The sequence below is a fragment of the Aethina tumida genome, chromosome 2 (assembly GCF_024364675.1).
Source record: "Aethina tumida isolate Nest 87 chromosome 2, icAetTumi1.1, whole genome shotgun sequence".
NCBI classification, from domain to species: domain Eukaryota; kingdom Metazoa; phylum Arthropoda; class Insecta; order Coleoptera; family Nitidulidae; genus Aethina; species Aethina tumida.
In genome coordinates this window covers 2,159,035-2,181,375 of record NC_065436.1, presented here as the reverse complement: position 1 = coordinate 2,181,375, position 22,341 = coordinate 2,159,035, and the positions used below count along the sequence as shown (strand labels likewise).

The following is a 22,341-nucleotide window of genomic DNA, read 5'->3' as shown; positions in this document are numbered from 1 at the left end:
TTTAATTACTCAACGCTCATTGTGCTTAAATAATTAACGGCGCAGCGTTGCGTCTATTTTCACGAACTTAATCCCCGTTTCATTTTCGGGAAACGACTTCTGAGCAAAACGCCAAACAATTGCGACGTTCATTTAATGCGACGAATTCCTTTTAATATTTCATTTCGGAACGGGCTGAGGCGAAGCTAAACGGTCGGGTTGAAAAAACGTTTGGGGGAGGCTTGTCCGAAATACTAAATAAAAGCAGTGACAGTGGCCGTAACCAGATTGAGTTGAAATATCGTCGAAAGTTTGCTTGGAAGGAAAGTCCCGTACATTATTTGGTTTGAGTGCGTCCAATAAATTTCGGGGCGAGACAAAAAGAATACACGGACGGCTAACAGTTTGTTACTGTCCGTCTGTGCCGTTGAAATATGTGCACAGTAGAAATTTGAATAATCGTCGCAATTAGACTTCTTGTATTATTCATAATTTTATAGTTTCGACTGTACGCTTTGTAATGATGATGGAACGTGGATGATATTTCTGCGGAACATGTCTTCGGAGACGTTAACAAAACGTGTTGCAAATTGAAAGTAAATTTTAAGGCAACGCCGTTATTAAAAATGCAAATATTCATCAACTTCAAAGAAAAGCTAGTATACCTAAATTGTTTTAATTAAAATGTGGATTTATTCTGATTAGTCAGTGAATCAATAAAACAATCAACAACAATCAACAGAAGGTGGCTAATTCATTGATGAAGTTATATTGATTAAAAAGTGGCTTTATTGGACCAGTTAATCAACAGAATATGATTGATTCATCAGTGAAAATGTATTGATTAAAGAGTGAATTTATACTGATCAATCAGATAAACTTACTGATTAATCAACAGAACGTGTCTGATTCATCAGTGTAGTTATATTGATTAAAAAAGTGACTTTATACTGACTTACCAGAGAAATTGGACCAGTTAATCAACAGAATATGACTGATTCATTAGTGAAAATGTATTGTTATATTGATTATAGTTATATTGATTAAAAAAGTGACTTTATAATGACTTATCAGAGAAATTGGACCAGTTAATCAACAGAATATGACTGATTCATCAGTGAAAATTTATTGATTAAAGAGTGAATTTATATTGATCAATCAGATAAACTTACTAATTAATCTACAGAACATGTCTGATTTATAAGTGTAGTTATATTGATTAAAAAAGTGACTTTATATTGACTTATCAGAGAAATTGGACCAGTTAATCAACAGAATATGACTGATTCATCAGTGAAAATGTATTGATTAAAGAGTGAATTTATACTGATCAATCAGATAAACTTACTGATTAATCAACAGAACGTGTCTGATTCATCAGTGTAGTTATAATGATTAAAAAAGTGACTTTATATTGACTTGTCAGAGAAATTGGACCAGTTAACCAACAGAATATGACTGATTCATCAGTGAAAATGTATTGATTAAAGAGTGAATTTATACTGATCAATCAGATAAACTTACTAATTAATAAACAGAACGTGTCTGATTCATCAGTGTAGTTATATTGATTAAAAAAGTTACTTTATATTGACTTATCAGAGAAATTAGACCAGTTAATCAACAGAATATAACTAATTCATCAGTGAAAATGTATTGATTAAAGATTGAATTTATACTGATCTGTCTGATGTCTGATTCATCAGTGTAGTTATATTGATTAAAAAAGTGACTTTATATTGACTTGTCAGAGAAATTGGACCAGTTAACCAACAGAATATGACTGATTCATCAGTGAAAATGTATTGATTAAAGAGTGACTTTATATTGATCAATCAGATAAACTTACTGATTAATCAACAGAACGTGTCTGATTCATCAGTGTAGTAATATTGATTAAAAAAGTGGCTTTATATTGACTTGTCAGAGAAATTGGACCTGTTAACCAACAGAATATGACAGATTCATCAGTGAAAATGTATTGATTAAAGAGTGAATTTATACTAATCAATCAGATAAACTTACTAATTAATCTACAGAACATGTCTGATTTATAAGTGTAGTTATATTGATTAAAAAAGTGACTTTATATTGACTTATCAGAGAAATTGGACCAGTTAATCAACAGAATATGACTGATTCATCCGTGAAAATGTATTGATTAAAGAGTGAATTTATACTGATCAATCAGAAAAACTTACTGATTAATCAACAGAACGTGTCTGATTCATCAGTGTAGTTATATTGATTAAAAAAGTGACTTTATATTGACTTATCAGAGAAATTAGACCAGTTAATCAACAGAATATGACTAATTCATCAGTGAAAAAGTATTGATTAAAGATTGAATTTATACTGATCAATCAGATAAACTTACTGATTAATCAACAGAACGTGTCTGATTCATCAGTGTAGTTATATTGATTAAGAAAGTGTCTTTATACTGACTTATCAGAGAAATTGGACCATTTAATCAACAGAATATGACCGATTCATCAGTGAAAATGTATTGATTAAAGAGTGAATTTATACTGATCAATCAGATAAACTTACTGATTAATCAACAGAACGTGTCTGATTCATCAGTGTAGTTGATTAAAAAGTGGCTTATACTGACTTATTAGAGAAATTGGATCAGTTAATCAACAGAATATGACTGATTTATCAGTGAAAATGTATTGATTAAAGAGTGAATTTATACTGATCAATCAGATAAACTTACTGATTAATCAACAGAACGTATCTGATTCATCAGTGTAGTTATATTGATTAAAAAAGTGACATTATATTGACTTATCAGAGAAATTTATACTGATCAATCAGATAAATTTACTGAGTAATCAGCAGAACGTGGCTGAATAATTTGACATTTGAGATATCTAACTTATGTAAACAGCTTTGTCATAGTTTTTACTCAATTTCTGACATTTTTGAAAAAATATAATACTTAAACTTTTAAGTGTTTTTATGAACATTTACAATATAATAAGGAAATCCTCCTCTAATTTTGAAATGGTAAATCCCAATTTAAATAATCTCGACAGTAATTCGTAATTGGAACAAAGTTAAGCCCGGCTTAACATCCGCCTCAAATCAAATAAATTTTTCGCTCAAATGGAATTACGTAACGAAATTTACATGATCTCCCAGCACATTATTTCCATTTAATTTTTAATATTCCCCCACGCACAATTTTTTTTTCCTGCTTGGCAATGATTTAAACTCAATTAACAAGGTATAAATTCAACACCGTCACGTTGTTATTAATTAACAGCAGACAATCTAATAAACAACGTAGTCCGACATAGTTTTGAAACAATTAAGTTTGGAGGTTTTACACCTAGGTATAATTTATATGCATCCAAAACTATATGGCAAAGTTTCGGGGGTACACGGACGTACGCTCCTAAAATTAGGAGTGCCGACTCTTAAGCCGCAAACTCCAACAATTTCACTCTTGGCTGGTGTTTAGCCCAATTTTCGTTACACCCTGTCCTCCGCCAATTGAGTGCGAGTGTCCTTGTTTTCCTTGTGACTCAAAACTAACTAATTGCCAGGGATGGTTTTGGTGGAGTGGTCGTCAAACTTTGTTGCCGACGTGTGACAGTTTAAATAAAAGCCAGACGTGGCAAAATAAGTAAATAAAAGTTATAATCGGCAGCGACGGTTTTTGCTGATGTGCTCCAGATTGGCACTGATTCCGTAAGTTTTTCGCCGACTTGTCATTTAACGGGCGACAAAACAGCGAAGCAGTGGCGGGAATGTAGGCCACTTCCGATGTACCCTTTTGCTCCACGCTTCGAACATCTGACGGCGACTTTTTATTTTTCAAACTGCGCGACAGTCTCCAATCGATAGCAGACGGACAAAATAATTAAAAAGTTGTCGGATGCCGTTTTTTATCAACGGTGGCGACGGCGAAACTTGTATTCCCCGGAGGAGCCGGACCAAAGACCCGAAATCTCTCATTTAGACTTTGCTGATTAAACATTTAATTATAAAGTCTGGTTTTTTGCTTAGGCCAAAGAAATCAATATTTTTTCTTTTTTCTGACTCTAAAGTTGACTTTCGACTTCGTCCATCAACCCAAAATCTCTCATTTAGACTTTGCTGACTTCGAAATTAAATATTTAACTATAACGTCCCGTTTCTGACAGTTTACTTCTGGTTTTTTATTAACAAACTCAAGTCTTTGAGTGTGCAGGACTAAAAAATTAATATTTTTCCTTTACTCTCACTCCAACATTGATTTTCGACTTCGTCCATCATCTTGTGTTCTTGAGAGTACAAAACTAGGGTCGAGTTGAGGGTTTAGCCAAAGACGAAGGCAAAAGAAAACGAAAATCTCTACCCCCAGTCACAGCTCTCTCAAATTCGATTAAACTTGAGCCCACAACTGACTCATGTGCTTCACCAAAAGGTGGAACGCAGCTAAGTTGCTAAGAGCCGGACCAAAAACCTAAAATCCCTCATTTAGACTTTACTGATTTCGACATTAAATATTTAACTATAACGTCCCGTTTCTGACAGTTTACTTCTGGTTTTTTATTAACAAACTCAAGTCTTTGAGTGTGCAGGACTAAAAATTAATATTTTTCCTTTACTCTCACTCCAAAATTGATTTTCGACTTCGTCCATCATCTTGTGTTCTTGAGAGTACAAAACTAGGGTCGAGTTGAGGGTTTAGCCAAAGACGAAGGCAAAAGAAAACGAAAATCTCTACCTCCAGTCACAGCTCTCTCAAATTCGATTAAACTTGTGCCCACAACCGACTCGTGTGCCTCACCAAAAGGTGGAACGCAGCTAAGTTGCTAAGAGCCGGACCAAAAACCTAAAATCCCTCATTTAGACTTTACTGACTTCGACATTAAATATTTAACTATAACGTCCCGTTTCTGACAGTTTACTTCTGGTTTTTTTTTTAACAAACTCAAGTCTTTGAGTGTGCAGGACTAAAAAATTAATATTTTTCCTTTACTCTCACTCCAAAATTGATTTTCGACTTCGTCCATCATCTTGTGTTCTTGAGAGTACAAAACTAGGGTCGAGTTGAGGGTTTAGCCAAAGACGAAGGCAAAGGAAAACGAAAATCTCTACCCCCAGTCACAGCTCCCTCAAATTCGATTAAACTTGAGCCCACAACCGACTTGTGTGCCTCACCAAAAGGTGGAACACAGCTAAGCTGCTAAGAGCCGGACCGAAAACCTAAAATCCCTCATTTAGACTTTACTGATTTCGACATTAAATATTTAACTATAACGTCCCGTTTCTGACAGTTTACTTCTGGTTTTTTATTAACAAACTCAAGTCTTTGAGTGTGCAGGACTAAAAATTAATATTTTTCCTTTACTCTCACTCCAAAATTGATTTTCGACTTCGTCCATCATCTTGTGTTCTTGAGAGTACAAAACTAGGGTCGAGTTGAGGGTTTAGCCAAAGACGAAGGCAAAAGAAAACGAAAATCTCTACCTCCAGTCACAGCTCTCTCAAATTCGATTAAACTTGTGCCCACAACCGACTCGTGTGCCTCACCAAAAGGTGGAACGCAGCTAAGTTGCTAAGAGCCGGACCAAAAACCTAAAATCCCTCATTTAGACTTTACTGACTTCGACATTAAATATTTAACTATAACGTCCCGTTTCTGACAGTTTACTTCTGGTTTTTTTTTTAACAAACTCAAGTCTTTGAGTGTGCAGGACTAAAAAATTAATATTTTTCCTTTACTCTCACTCCAAAATTGATTTTCGACTTCGTCCATCATCTTGTGTTCTTGAGAGTACAAAACTAGGGTCGAGTTGAGGGTTTAGCCAAAGACGAAGGCAAAGGAAAACGAAAATCTCTACCCCCAGTCACAGCTCCCTCAAATTCGATTAAACTTGAGCCCACAACCGACTTGTGTGCCTCACCAAAAGGTGGAACACAGCTAAGCTGCTAAGAGCCGGACCGAAAACCTAAAATCCCTCATTTAGACTTTACTGATTTCGACATTAAATATTTAACTATAACGTCCCGTTTCTGACAGTTTACTTCTGGTTTTTTATTAACAAACTCAAGTCTTTGAGTGTGCAGGACTAAAAATTAATATTTTTCCTTTACTCTCACTCCAAAATTGATTTTCGACTTCGTCCATCATCTTGTGTTCTTGAGAGTACAAAACTAGGGTCGAGTTGAGGGTTTAGCCAAAGACGAAGGCAAAAGAAAACGAAAATCTCTACCTCCAGTCACAGCTCTCTCAAATTCGATTAAACTTGTGCCCACAACCGACTCGTGTGCCTCACCAAAAGGTGGAACGCAGCTAAGTTGCTAAGAGCCGGACCAAAAACCTAAAATCCCTCATTTAGACTTTACTGACTTCGACATTAAATATTTAACTATAACGTCCCGTTTCTGACAGTTTACTTCTGGTTTTTTTTTTAACAAACTCAAGTCTTTGAGTGTGCAGGACTAAAAAATTAATATTTTTCCTTTACTCTCACTCCAAAATTGATTTTCGACTTCGTCCATCATCTTGTGTTCTTGAGAGTACAAAACTAGGGTCGAGTTGAGGGTTTAGCCAAAGACGAAGGCAAAGGAAAACGAAAATCTCTACCCCCAGTCACAGCTCCCTCAAATTCGATTAAACTTGAGCCCACAACCGACTTGTGTGCCTCACCAAAAGGTGGAACACAGCTAAGCTGCTAAGAGCCGGACCGAAAACCTAAAATCCCTCATTTAGACTTTGCTGACTTCGAAATTAAATATTTAACTATAACGTCCCGTTTCTGACAGTTTACTTCTGGTTTTTTGTTAACAAACTCAAGTCTTTGAGTGCACAGGACAAAAAATTAATATTTTTCCTTTACTCTCACTCTAAAATTGATTTTCGACTTCGTCCATCATCTTGTGTTCTTGAGAGTACAAAACTAGGGTTGAGTTGAGGGTTTAGTCAAAGACGAAGGCAAAAGAAAACGAAAATCTCTATCCCCAGTCACAGCTCCCTCAAATTCCATTAAACTCGAGCCCACAACCGACTCGTGTGCTTCACCAAAAGGTGGAACGCAGCTAAGCTGCTAAGAGCCGGACCAAAAACCCAAAATCCCTCATTTAGACTTTGCTGACTTCGACATCAAATATTTAACTATAACGTCCCGTTTCTGACAGTTTACTTCTGGTTTTTTATTAACAAACTCAAGTCTTTGAGTGTGCAGGACTAAAAAATTAATATTTTTCCTTTACTCTCACTCCAAAATTGATTTTCGACTTCGTCCATCATCTTGTGTTCTTGAGAGTACAAAACTAGGGTCGAGTTGAGGGTTTAGCCAAAGACGAAGGCAAAAGAAAACGAAAATCTCTACCCCCAGTCACAGCTCCCTCAAATTCGATTAAACTTGAGCCCACAACCGACTTGTGTGCCTCACCAAAAGGTGGAACGCTGCTAAGCTGCTAAGAGCCGGACCAAAAACCTAAAATCCCTCATTTAGACTTTGCTGACTTCGACATTAAATATTTAACTATAACGTCCCGTTTCTGACAGTTTAATTCTGGTTTTTTATTAACAAACTCAAGTCTTTGAGTGTGCAGGACTAAAAAATTAATATTTTTCCTTTACTCTCACTCCAACATTGATTTTCGACTTCGTCCATCATCTTGTGTTCTTGAGAGTACAAAACTAGGGTCGAGTTGAGGGTTTAGCCAAAGACGAAGGCAAAAGAAAACGAAAATCTCTACCTCCAGTCACAGCTCTCTCAAATTCGATTAAACTTGAGCCCACAACCGACTTGTATGCCTCTCCAAAAGGTGGAACGCAGCTAAGCTGCTAAGAGCCGGACCAAAAACCCAAAATCCCTCATTTAGACTTTGCTGACTTCGATATTAAATATTTAACTATAACGTCTCGTTTCTGACAGTTTACTTCTGGTTTTTTATTAACAAACTCAAGTCTTTGAGTGTGCAGGACTAAAAATTAATATTTTTCCTTTACTCTCACTCCAAAATTGATTTTCGACTTCGTCCATCATCTTGTGTTCTTGAGAGTACAAAACTAGGGTCGAGTTGAGGGTTTAGCCAAAGACGAAGGCAAAAGAAAACGAAAATCTCTACCCCCAGTCACAGCTCCCTCAAATTCGATTAAACTTGAGCCCACAACCGACTTGTGTGCCTCACCAAAAGGTGGAACGCAGCTAAGCTGCTAAGAGCCGGACCAAAAACCCAAAATCCCTCATTTAGACTTTGCTGACTTCGACATCAAATATTTAACTATAACGTCCCGTTTCTGACAGTTTACTTCTGGTTTTTTTTAACAAACTCAAGTCTTTGAGTGTGCAGGACAAAAAAATTAATATTTTTCCTTTACTCTCACTCCAACATTGATTTTCGACTTCGTCCATCATCTTGTGTTCTTGAGAGTACAAAACTAGGGTCGAGTTGAGGGTTTAGCCAAAGACGAAGGCAAAAGAAAACGAAAATCTCTACCCCCAGTCACAGCTCCCTCAAATTCGATTAAACTTGAGCCCACAACTGACTCATGTGCTTCACCAAAAGGTGGAACGCAGCTAAGTTGCTAAGAGCCGGACCAAAAACCTAAAATCCCTCATTTAGACTTTACTGACTTCGACATTAAATATTTAACTATAACGTCTCGTTTCTGACAGTTTACTTCTGGTTTTTTATTAACAAACTCAAGTCTTTGAGTGTGCAGGACTAAAAAATTAATATTTTTCCTTTACTCTCACTCCAAAATTGATTTTCGACTTCGTCCATCATCTTGTGTTCTTGAGAGTACAAAACTAGGGTCGAGTTGAGGGTTTAGCCAAAGACGAAGGCAAAAGAAAACGAAAATCTCTACCCCCAGTCACAGCTCCCTCAAATTCGATTAAACTCGAGCCCACAACCGACTCGTGTGCTTCACCAAAAGGTGGAACGCAGCTAAGTTGCTAAGAGCCGGACCAAAAACCTAAAATCCCTCATTTAGACTTTGCTGACTTCGATATTAAATATTTAACTATAACTTCCCGTTTCTGACAGTTTACTTCTGGTTTTTTACTAACAAACTCAAGAGTTTGAGTGTACGGGGCTAAAAAATTAATATTTTTCCTTTACTCTCACTCCAAAATTGATTTTCGACTTCGTCCATAATCTTGTGTTCTTGAGAGTACAAAACTAGGGTTGAGTTGAGGGTTTAGTCAAAGACGAAGGCAAAAGAAAACGAAAATCTCTACCCCTAGTCACAGCTCCCTCAAATTCCATTAAACTCGAGCCCACAACCGACTCGTGTGCTTCACCAAAAGGTGGAACGCAGCCAAGCTGCGTAAATAAACAAATAAACGTGGCAGGAAAGTTACGAAATTTAATTATAAACAAATGCAACGGCGTGAATTATTCGTGGTCTGATCGTGAAGCGGGCGACGCGACGCCACTTCCTCCCACCCATTTCGCCCCCCAGGTTCACAACCCCTTTCTGTTTGTAGCAATTTCCGTCGACGCGAGTTTCACCGTGCCAGGAAAGAACTTTCGAGATGTCAGGGATGCTCTGTAGTGTGATCAAAATTTGGGCACAGCTAGAAATAAATTAATTTCTAATAAAAAATTAACAGAGCTTAAAAAAACATAAAATAAAGAATCAAGAAAGTAATTATGCAGTTAATAATTTGAATTTTAACATTTTGTAATGTAAATTAGATAAATTTAAGACCTAAAAACCACCAGACCACAATTCAGACGAACTTAACGAGGTTACGGGGATGATTTAATCGAAAAATTAAAGTTTCAAAGACGTAAATAACCGTCGGTGACCAAATTGCAATTTCGCTTAATCAGTTTTAACTTTAACTGTAAAATGGTTACATCAAAAGTTGCCGGTTCGTCGATAAATTACCGGTATAATTGAAATTGGATTTTCGCATTTCATGCCCATATTTTTGTTTACCGTCGCGACGAGTTTTCGTCGTGCCAACGTGAATTTTTAACGGTTTCATGAAGTAATAAAAATAAATTTTCAGGGGGGATGTGGAAATTGAATTTTCAGTTCTTTGTTGGTTCATTTCTAATGGAAATTGCCCAAATTCAATTCAATTTTCTATATGAAATTTTTTAGTACAGTGACATCTAATTTATTCTCAAAATTCACGGTTAAAATTAATTAATTCTTTTTATAAATGATATGATTAAATTGGTCTTTAAATTCATCAATATAAATATATATTTCAATAATGAATCAGCCATATTCTGTTGATATAATCAGACATAATACTTTAAATCTGAATTAGTGGAACACTAAAGATTTCCATGAAATAAATTTCATTTACTAGTCAGTATAAATTCATTATATTTAATTATTTATTTACAGTGGGTTTATATTTTAGATAACTTGCCTTTCATAAAAGTATCAGAAATTGAACTAAAACATTTCTAAAAGCTGTGACAAAATGTGTAAAGCTGTTTTCTTAAGTTAGATATCTACTTAACCCACTCAAATGTCAAATTATTCAAACTGAACCAGTTGTATGGAACACAGGTCCGTCTCGGAGGACCAATTTACAGTGAGTCCTTTTTAAAATTAGAGAAGGGTTTCTTTATTATGTTATAAATGTCCATAAAATGATAAAAAATCTTAATTTTAAAGTATATTATATTTTAGATAAGTTGCCTTTCATAAAAGTATCAGAAAGTGAACTAAAACATTTCTAAATGCTGTAACAAAATGTGTAAAGCTGTTTTATTGAGTTAGATATCTACTTAACCCACTCAAATGTCAAAATATTTAAACTGAACCAGTTGTATGAAACACAGGTCCGTCTCGGAGGACCAATTTACAGTGAGTCCATTTTAAAATTAGAGAAGGGTTTCTTTATTATGTTATAAATGTCCATAAGATGATAAAAAATCTTATTTTTAATGTATATTATATTTTGGATAACTTGTCTTTCATAAAAGTATCAGAAATTGGACTAAAACATTTCTAAATGCTGTAACAAAATGTGTAAAGCTGTTTTCTTAAGTAAGATATCTACTTAACCCACTCAAATGTCAAATTATTTAAACTGAAGCAGTTATGTGGAACACAGGTCCGTCTTGGAGGACCAATTTACAGTGAGTCCATTTTAAAATTAGAGAAGGGTTTCTTTATTATGTTATAAATGTCCATAAAATGATAAAAAATCTTTAATTTTAAAGTATATTATATTTTAGATAAGTTGCCTTTCATAAAAGTATCAGAAAGTGAACTAAAACATTTCTAAATGCTGTAACAAAATGTGTAAAGCTGTTTTCTTAAGTAAGATATCTACTTAACCCACTCAAATGTCAAATTATTTAAACTGAAGCAGTTGTGTGGAACACAGGTCCGTCTTGGAGGACCAATTTACAGTGAGTCCATTTTAAAATTAGAGAAGGGTTTCTTTATTATGTTATAAATGTCCATAAAATGATAAAAAATCTTTAATTTTAAAGTATATTATATTTTAGATAAGTTGCCTTTCATAAAAGTATCAGAAATTGAACTAAAATATTTCTAAAAGCTGTGACAAAATGTGTAAAGCTGTTTTCTTAAGTTAGATATCTACTTAACCCACTCAAATGTCAAATTATTTAAACTGAACCAGATGTATGGAACACAGGTCCGTCTCGGAGGACCAATTTACAGTGAGTCCATTTTAATATTAGAGAAGGGTTTCTTTATTATGTTATAAATGTCCATAAAATGATAAAAAATCTTAATTTTAAAGTATATTATATTTTAGATAAGTTGCCTTTAATAAAAGTATCAGAAATTGAACTAAAACATTTCTAAATGCTGTAACAAAATGTGTAAAGCTGTTTTATTGAGTTAGATATCTACTTAACCCACTCAAATGTCAAATTATTTAAACTGAACCAGTTGTATGGAACACAGGTCCGTCTCGGAGGACCAATTTACAGTGAGTCCATTTTAAAATTAGAGAAGGGTTTCTTTATTATGTTATAAATGTCCATAAGATGATAAAAAATCTTATTTTTAATGTATATTATATTTTGGATAACTTGCCTTTCATAAAAGTATCAGAAATTGGACTAAAACATTCCTAAAAGCTGTGACAAAATGTGTAAAGCTGTTTTCTTAAGTTAGATATCTACTTAACCCACTCAAATGTCAAATTATTTAAACTGAACCAGTTGTGTGGAACACAGGTCCGTCTCGGAGGACCAATTTACAGTGAGTCCATTTTAAAATTAGAGAAGGGTTTCTTTATTATGTTATAAATGTCCATAAAATGATAAAAAATCTTTAATTTTAAAGTATATTATATTTTAGATAAGTTGCCTTTCATAAAAGTATCAGAAATTGAACTAAAATATTTCTAAAAGCTGTGACAAAATGTGTAAAGCTGTTTTCTTAAGTTAGATATCTACTTAACCCACTCAAATGTCAAATTATTTAAACTGAACCAGTTGTATGGAACACAGGTCCGTCTCGGAGGACCAATTTACAGTGAGTCCATTTTAAAATTAGAGAAGGGTTTCTTTATTATGTTATAAATGTCCATAAGATGATAAAAAATCTTATTTTTAATGTATATTATATTTTGGATAACTTGCCTTTCATAAAAGTATCAGAAATTGGACTAAAACATTCCTAAAAGCTGTGACAAAATGTGTAAAGCTGTTTTCTTAAGTAACCCATTCAAATGTCAAATTATTCAAAATGATCCGACTCAAAGGACCAAAGATCTGTCCCAAGGGACCAACGTACAATGTGGCTCAATTCGTAACAGAGGAAAGAATTCTTTGTTACGTTTAATAATTTATTTGTTAAACAAATAATATAATATTAACATATTGTTAAGGGTTACTTGTAAGACAAATGTACACATTCTCAGACACAGCTTTGAGTGTAATTAAACAGGTCTGCCGTGCATTGATAGCAATTCTGGTAATACAAGACCGATCATCGAGCGGGGTGTCATTAAATCATCCCCGTGGGATCGGCATCGCCGTTTAATAGAGCAGAAACTTCGATTCGGGCCAACGGTATCTCCGAAAATGAAGTGGGATCCCTCATATCTTCTCATCAGGCTCCGTGAGAAAGTGGTCTAATTGATTGTAGCGTCTTGGCAGCATCCAAGGATTTACACTCTCTCTCTCTCTATATATATATAAAAGATAAATGATCTCGTTTAAGGGTCTGCGCCGTCGACGGGGTGTATAAAGGCCACCTTGCATTAGGGCGGCGACGCGTGACTCAATTTTCTTTGTTAATTAGCCGAAATCGATGTTTAATATGTTTAAGGGGGCGCCGTGCTGGAAATAACGATCGGGGACGTTGGGGGAATTAATTGGGGGATGGAGACGGAAAAAATCCGGTCCGTTGACGTTTCGATGGGACGCCGTAATGAGGTCTAATCTCTGGGGCAGTGTTGTGAGCAAATATTTTAATTTTGAGCCCGGTTAATTTGTCGGACTAATTTCGTGACTATTCTTTCGTTCTTTATCTGCCTTTTGAGACGTGAATGGATAAATGCACAGTTTGTAAAAGAGATTGGAGTTAATTCTTTGGTATAAGCTTATGTACCACATAAATCATCCCAATAAGGAAACACTCAGCTTCTCTATTTGCTTAAAACATTTATCATTTTCGTTCCTAGACACTTTTCCGGAATGGTCGGGCAAAAGAACTTGTTGCTTTTTATTACAACTAAGTTAATTAAAGAGCTGCCCTATTTTTATACGGAATTGCCGGAGAAATTTATTGCCTCTTCCACTTTCTATAATTTACTCCTAATTTACACAACAATTATAGTCACAAAATTCAATTCAAGGTAAATTAAAATTTACTTTTAATTATAAAGTCACCTCTTCCTGTGCCCAAACTATTCAAAAAACAAAACACAACAAAGCAACATAAAAACGTCCATTGTTTTTCACCCTGGACGGGGTTAATTAAATTTCGAAACTTATGACCTAAAAATCCGTGGCGGAAAATCAAAATTAATATTAAACGAGGGAGCGTGGGACACACTATTTAATTTAATTTTTTAAGAACCGGCATATTTCATAATGAACGTGTCATGAAACTGGGAAAATATGGAACAGGGAAAATAAATGTACATATGTATTTGGGACAGGTGAAGGTGCAATATTAAAAATGTACGTACGTAAAAGTTTTTCTGGATAATTTAAACATGAAAATATAAATTCAGATGCTTTTGTTTTTATACTTGATTGTTTTTGAAGGCATATTATAATAATTTTATGTGGATTTTAATGCCATCTATGAGCTAGTAGGAGATCTACTACTTAGTAAACTACAAGGATGCAAAACAAAAAGAAATCTGCACTATATTTGCGACTAATTGCTCTTCAATACAAATATACACCTAACATGTTACAATTTTAATTAATTTTGAGAGTCTGAACTAAAGTTACAAAATGAGAAAATGAGTAGATTGTTCAATGTTTTTGAAAGCATTTTTGCCCATTCTTCAAGATGAAAGAAAATTGATATAGTCTTCACTGCCATCTGTGAGATAGTAGGAGAATTAATACATAATATATTACAATGAAACTAGAAGAATCCTGTATAATTTTTAAATTATATTAAGAAATTAACTTTTTAAAAAATACTTCTACAATTAATAAATCAAATTTGTTTTCAATGCTTCATAAAATTATAAATGAGAAAAGTAAGGAGATTAATGAATGTTTTCAAAAGTATTTTTGTCTAATTTTCAAGATAGAGGAAATTTGGTACAGTTTTCTCTGCCATCTGTGAGGTAGTAGAAGTATTAATAAGAATAGATTACAATGATGTAAATAGTAATAAGACTTTTAAATTGTTTCTGAATACACATTAAATTAAATGAATTTAAAAAAAATTGGGGATTATACTTAATAAGTATATAAAATTATTGTTTACTAAAATTTTGCTATTTTTAATAGGTTTTATTACATAAATGGTAATTATGCATGAATTATCTTATTTAAATATACTTCTACAATTAATAAATTAATTTAGAGAGTTTTGAATGCTTCATAAAATTATATAAATTTAAATAAACATTACTGAATGTTTTTGAAAGTATTTTTGCCTAAACTTTAAGTTAGAGGAAATTTGATATAGTTTTCACTGCCATCTGTGAGGTAGTAGTAGAATTGATACAGATTAGACAACAATGATGCAAATTTAAAAGAATTCTGCATAATTTTCAAAAATAGGTAAGGTAGTAATAAGATGTTTAAATTTATTAGACAAATAATAATTATCTTTTTTAAAACTACTTCTGCAATTAATAAATCAATTTTGAGTGTCCTGAGAGCTTCATAAAATTATAAATGAGCAAAATGAAGATATTTCGAATGAGTTATTTTGCCTAATCTTCAAGATTTAGAAAATTTGATATAGTTTTCACTGCCATTTATGAAGTAGTAATAGGATTAATAAAGAATAGACTTTAAAGATGCAAAATTAAAAAAAAAGCTGCAAAATTTTTAAAAATACCATTTAGAAATATTTTATATATTAAGAGTAATTAAATTTAAAATTTTCTCAGTGTTTTAAAGTAAGGAAAGGAAAAATAAGACACTGTAAATTTTGAAATCGTTTATTTTTCTCCACATAATTTCAAGATATAAGAAATTTACTTTTGAAGGATTTAAAATAAAACGAAATATATGTTTATAACATAAATATAATATTTATAAGTTTATTAATTACTTTTGTATTGTAGTAGAAGCAGATTTCTGTAAATTTTGCATCGGTGCAGTTTACTCGTATTAATTCTCATACTATCTGACAGATGGAAGTGAAAATTACACTAGATTTACCAAATTTTAAAGAAGAATTTATTTTTCATAGAAATCACTACACTAAAACATGGAAATGACTTAATATTAGCAATTAATAATAATTTTTAAACCTAAATGTGAATTGTCAGCAAACCACTCATTTACAATGAATGTTTTCACTGCCATCTGTGAGTTAGTAGGAGAATTATTACAGAATAGGTAACATGATGCAAAACTAAATTCTGCAGAATTTTTAAAAATACAAGAGACAATTTATATAAGCCTTAACCTTTATGTTAAATAATTTATATATTTAGACTAATGGGATGTTATAATTGTTGTATAATACAAATGTAATTAAATGTTAGGTTATGGTGAAGAGAATAGATGATTAAAAAATATTATTAACAAGAGAACTGGTGACTTTTTAAGAGATAGAATTAACACCCTCATTGATATTCAAGACGTTCAGGATAATTTGAACGGTTTTATAATATTACAAATGTTGCTAACAATTCCAATTTAATCCAAATCATATAAAATCCCTTGTTCACAATTATTACTGCTGAATAATCAAAAAAGGCATTTTAATTAAAATACAAAGGCCTGATTTTTCTGACTGTCTGGTTTCGATATGTTTGATTTCACGTACGTTTCATATTTGTGATGTATCTGTAATTACATCAAGCAATTTCCTTCTGACAATTTGAAGCTTTCAATTAACTGAATAAATTAGTTTCCAACAATGGGGGGGTGTATTACATAAAATGAATTGAAGTAAAAACATTTTATTATTAAAATTTCCGGTTATTTGAAAGCTTGAAATCTTTTGTCATGTTTGAAACAGCCAGCTATGATGTATACAGCATAGTTAAAGCAAATTAAATCAAACGTTGCAGAAAATTGGCCAAAAAACGACAGAACAAAAGCCACAGCACAACACATTACAGCTTTGAGAAGTAAATGCATGTTCTGGTGAATTTGTTTCATCTACAACTAACTACGTTTAGCTGGAATGCTTAATAATACATGTTTGTCAGTTAGGAATGCGTTTAACACTTTGAAACAGGTCATGGTGGGGACAATGTAAAAATGTCAACCGTCGGGTAAATATGATATTAAACATTCTTGGCTGGTGTCGAGCGTCTGGCTTGCCCTTTGTCAAATTAAAATCGCATGAATGAGTTTGATTAAAAATTTCACCGGAATTGTTCCCGACTCGCGTTCTCCCCAGGAAATAACAATAACAATAATAAAGTGTGATTTGCTTAAAATGAAAAGCCAGTTTTTAATTTCGACGCGTCACAAAGGGCCCCTAATTATCCCCCCTGTAGAAAAAACACGCGACAATGTTTAAAGCGCCGTAACGGCCGTCGGATTGCATTCCGACTTAATGAAATCCCCAACTTAATTGGCGCGAATTTAATTAACCAAAGATGAAATTGAAGCCTCCGCAGCGGAGCCCGGTCACAATGGGCATTGTGTCGAGTGGGCATTGTCTCGTGCGGCGGGTAATTCCCCCGTTCGGTCAGCAGCCCTTCAAGGACCTCGTTCACGGAAACCCGAATCTTCGCTTTGTACGTGGGACGTGTGCACATTGTTCCGGCTTTCGTCCAGGTTGGCACCGTTGGTGAAATGTGAAATAATTTCGGCACGTTGACCATTGAACTGCCCTTATCGATTTACCCCACACACACACACACACAACTCGCACACATTTATAGAAAATGGGGCGTCCGTTATCTGCAAACCCATAAACCAAACGTGAAATCTGCAAACACATCGTAATCGTATAATATTTCAGATTTATATTCTGTCTGGCGGACTGTAAATTTCGGCAGTAATACAAGGGGTCAGATTGAAAAATTCACGTGCCCCAAAATGTTTTTATGCGGCCGTAAAAAGCGAAGGAAAGATGGAGTGTGAAATGGACACATCAACGTCAACAAAAATTAATGCAATAACTATAATCCAGAACTTTTTATTGGCTGTATTTGTTTATGAGCTTTTGACTTAAGAACAAACTTTTTTGTTAGCAAAAATTAAGGCTACAAGTACATTTGCCATACTTGTAACAACTGAATTAACTCTACGAGTGTTATTATGTTACTAGTAGTTATGGTGCGTTTGAATTTGGCGCCAATTTTTAGGTTGGTACTAAATTTAGTTACTATTTTTGAGGTTAATCATGTTTACCACCCAAAATCTAGTACGTGAATGGTAGTAGAAACAAAGGCAACCCTTATTACACCTTGATTAAAAATAAATCTTTTGAAAATTACACAAAGCTTCAGCATTCAGAATCAACACGAATCATCTTAATCAAATTAGTGCACAAGTTAAAACTGGTGGTACGTGCAGGTCTGTCTTGAGTGACACACAGTTGTACTTTTACTATACTTGTAACAACTGAATTAACTCTACGACTGTTATTATGTTAATAATAGTTATGATGTGTTTGAATTTACCGCCAATTTTTAGGTTGGTACTAAATCTAGTTAGTTTTTTAAGTTTAATTATGTTTATCACCTAAAATATAGCACCTGAATGGTAATAGAAACAAAGGCAACCCTGATTACACCTTGATTAAAAATGAATCTTTTGAGAATCACACAAAGCTTCAGCATTCAGTATCAACACGAACCAGCTTAATCAAATTAGTGCACAAGTTAAAACTGATGGTACGTACTGGTCATTACTGGTCTGTATAGTGTGACACACTGTTGTACTTTTACTATACTTGTAACAACTAAATTAACTCTACGAGTGTTATTATGTTACTAATAGTTATGTTGCGTTTGACTTTGTCGCCAATTTTTAGGTTGGTACTAAATCTAGTTAGTTTTTTTAAGTTTAATTATGTTTATCACCTAAAATCTAGTACCTAAATGGTAATAGAAATAAAGGCAACCCTGATTACACCTTGATTAAAAATGAATCTTTTGAGAATAACACAAATCTTCAGCATCTAGTATCAACACAAACCAGCCTAATTAAATTAGTGCACAAGTTAAAACTGTAACTGTAACATGTACATTGGTAAACCAATATTGTCCCAATAAATTACAATTGTAATGTGTTACAACTCTATGTATTTTAATATAATATTCACTGCCATCTGTGAGACAATAGATGTATTAATATCAAATAAATAGCAGGGATGCAAAATTAAAAGAAATCTGCATCGTTTTGCACTTCTAGAGACAAATAATTTATAAATTTAGAGTAATTGATCTATTAAATTGTAAGTGGTTGTCTTACTCCTTCAGAATTTGGTATATTATTGAATTAGCTTTGGGAAATAAAAACAAACACATCCATCGGATCAATTTTGAGTGTCTTAAGCGCTTCCCCCGACGCGATAAAATGAGGGAAACGATGCGGAATGTCGGTTATTCAGTCCGGATCGGCCGATTTAAATAACACGCCGCCCTCCGCCGAACACGACATCATTCTTTCCGCGTCGCGATCGCCCCTATGTTCCGCGTCGGCCGCACAACGTCGTAATCCCCATGCCGAATCTGCTTAAAACCGAATTTGTTACAATCAATTTGAGATGATTAAATTTTCGAACGTTTAAGTCGCATATAAAACCGTCTGACCTAGTAAAATTTATTGCCGAATTTAAGTGGCGTTGCGGCTGTTAAAATAACATTTCGCGATATAAAGGCGGGAATTAATGCCCGCGGGGGTGGGTTTTATTTTTCGTCGTCGCGGCGTATCTGTCCCGGTTCCCGGGATGTTTTATTAGTTCGGGATTAGTTTTGGCACAATCAAATTTTTCATTACATCGGAATGAGCTGGAGTCGTACATGTGTAGTGATTTACAATAAACGGGTAGCGGGAACTAAACAAAGGGAGATAAGAATTACTGCTCAGCCAATTGCAGGTTTACCGCACAATTACTTCTGCAACTCCAACGAAGTGAGAAAATTAATGCAATGCAGTGGGGGGTCCGTTCGTTTCTTCTGCGTTGCACTCCTTTGGAAATTATCATCAACAGAACGAAATAATGGAAGCAATTAGTCGTTTAACTGGCTTATAAAGTTTTCAGATTAGTAAAAGCTCATGGTGACAAGAGAACTGGTGATAAAGGCGTGCCAGAGCACATACAATAAATGTTCCTAAGGGATGAAATGGTGAGTTGTTCGAGATAAGCTCGAATGAAATTAACGCCCTCATTGATATTCAAGACGTTCATTGTAAACGAGTGGTTTGCTGACAATTCACATTTATGTTTTAAATATATATATATATATTAATAGTTATTTTTAAGTAACTTACATTTTCTTTTTATTTTTTATTGTGGATACAGTAATTGTGTTTAACTTTTATCAAAATTAAGATTTAAGATACGGGAATTTAAATATAATTTTCAGTGCCATCTGTAAGATGGTAGGCAAACTAATACAAGTAAACTACACCGATGCAAAATTTAAAGAAATCTGCTCCTACTAGAATAATAATTTATATATTTAGACTAATAAGATATTTAAAGATTGAACAATTCCTTAAGAGTTGAGTAGAGATACATTATCATGGTAATTGTTAGTTGATTGCTTTTAGAAGACGTTTAAAGGAAAACATGTGAAACTATTTCCCCGTTCAATATTAAATCCTTTAACATAACTCGCATCTTGCGATGCACGGATCGCATAACACACATGCCGGAATCCATCGGAGCTGTGCAGCTGCGGTTTTAATGCGAACTCGTCGAACGTTAATGCCTTCTTGTCCGACCGATGCAAAACTGGCGAAACGTTTGATCGACCTCCTTCCATTATCTTCCACGTCTGCACGTCTATTCCGAAGTCTTAATTAACGCCACAACCGATGTGGTTCCGATAGATTTCCCGAACGGTTGCAACTAGTATAACTTCGAGACGGTGCGGCCGATTCGGCTCTTGGGAAATTAATTCGGTTGCGTCAATGGACGGAATGGGTTGTTGCATAGACGATTTTTCATTTTTGACGAAAGGGTGCAATGTACGTTACGCGGTGGAGCCATCCAATTTCATGCCGTGATCACATTTCGAAAATTCCATTTTTGCCACAGTCTGACGCCGCACTCGGCATTCGGCGTTCATAAATTTCGTCCTGTGCACAATTTATGTTGTGTTCATTACTGGTCTGTCTAGTGTGACGCACAGTTGTACATTTACCGCACTTGTAACAACTGAATTAACTCTACGAGTGTTATTATGTTAATAATTGTTATGGTGTGTTTGAATTTGCCGCCAATTTTTAGGTTGGCACTAAATCTAGTCAGTTTTTTTGAGGTTAATTATGTTTACCAACTAAAATCTAGTACGTGAATGGTAGTAAGTACAAAAATAGGCAACCCTGATTACACCTTGATTAAAAATGAATCTTTTGAGAGTCACACAAAGCTTCAGCATCCAACATCAACACGAATCAGTTTAATCAAATTAGTGCACAAGTTAAAACTGGTGGCACGTACGTCGACAAACCAATATTGTCCCAATAAATTGCAATTGATCCAACTCCATGTAACGTCCGTTTGTTTGTTGCAGGTACGAAATACACCACAAATCAGTTGTATCGGTGAGTCCGTGAGAACTTTCCATCATTGTGCGGTGGCAGGAAAACGCCATTAACCGGACCCGCCATTGTCCATCATCAAAATTTTACTCAGGCACGGCATCTGTCGGTTTATATACACCATAAAGTTTTTTTAATTAACGCTCCTGAAACTTTCATCATGGACCATTGTTCAAAGTATTATCTTAACTTGTTCATTAAAGTTTCGGGGGTGGGGGGCGTTTTTATGAAAGGGTATAGTTCCTGCCATCCTGCTATTTATGGAACACAATATGTTTGTTAATGCGATAGCAGGACGCCCCTAGGCTTGAACACTGTTAAAAGCGTAGACAATAAAAGTGACAGGACATAACGACTAAGGTAAATCTTGAGAGTGCTGTAAAAAATCATTGATCCACTTTTTATCCTTGTACTCAAGAATAAGAAGGGCATAAAATGCATATTATAGAAGCAGAAGCAGTTACAAAAGTGGAATGTAATTATAAATTCGATGCAACTCTTGCCTTGTGCAGGAAAAAAGTAATTTAAAATTTATTTGGCGAGTTGAAGAGCACAAGTGATGGGGCTCCCAACTTATAAGCATTATAAGCGTCGACGAGGCACAAGGAAACTTCGCCAGAGCCTCGTTATTATAAGTTTAATATATTCCTGATAAATTTTCCAAAGGAGAGTTACGCTCAACTTGTTTACTGCAAATGTATACGTTTTAGTCCGGCCGTTATTTATCATAATATCGCATAAATCTTGTCCTGGAGACCATTACCGTATATCCATTTGGGATTATCTCCAAATGGAAACTGTCCCCAGCAAACACGCATTTTCATTACACCCAATTCTAAACCAGTTTGTTCGGTTGAAACAAATAACTAACAAAAAGTCCGGAGGAGTTGCACTCGTGGTGGAGTTCAAGGTCCTCATCCGAGTCTAGAGCCACTAAAAACAAGCAAAAATCTTACGCCCAGGAAACTGGGTTAAACAATGAAAGTCTCACGTGCGTTATGGCCGAGGAATTTTTATTTGATGTTCGCAGGACTATGACGACGTCCCCTTTAAACCGATGCC

The 22,341-nt window shown here is 34.5% G+C and overlaps 1 protein-coding gene and 1 long non-coding RNA gene across 5 annotated transcripts in view; both read left to right on the top strand.

Moving 5' to 3' along the window:
• The window catches only part of LOC109604968 (Down syndrome cell adhesion molecule-like protein Dscam2), a 174,304-nt gene that overhangs the window by 19,983 nt on the left and 131,980 nt on the right, over positions 1-22,341 (top strand). The gene's annotated exons all lie outside the window — the stretch shown is intronic.
• On the top strand, positions 12,254-21,632 carry LOC126264530 (uncharacterized). The gene is made up of 2 exons (XR_007547227.1): positions 12,254-12,424; positions 21,252-21,632. It is a non-coding gene; the product is annotated as an uncharacterized LOC126264530 (long non-coding RNA).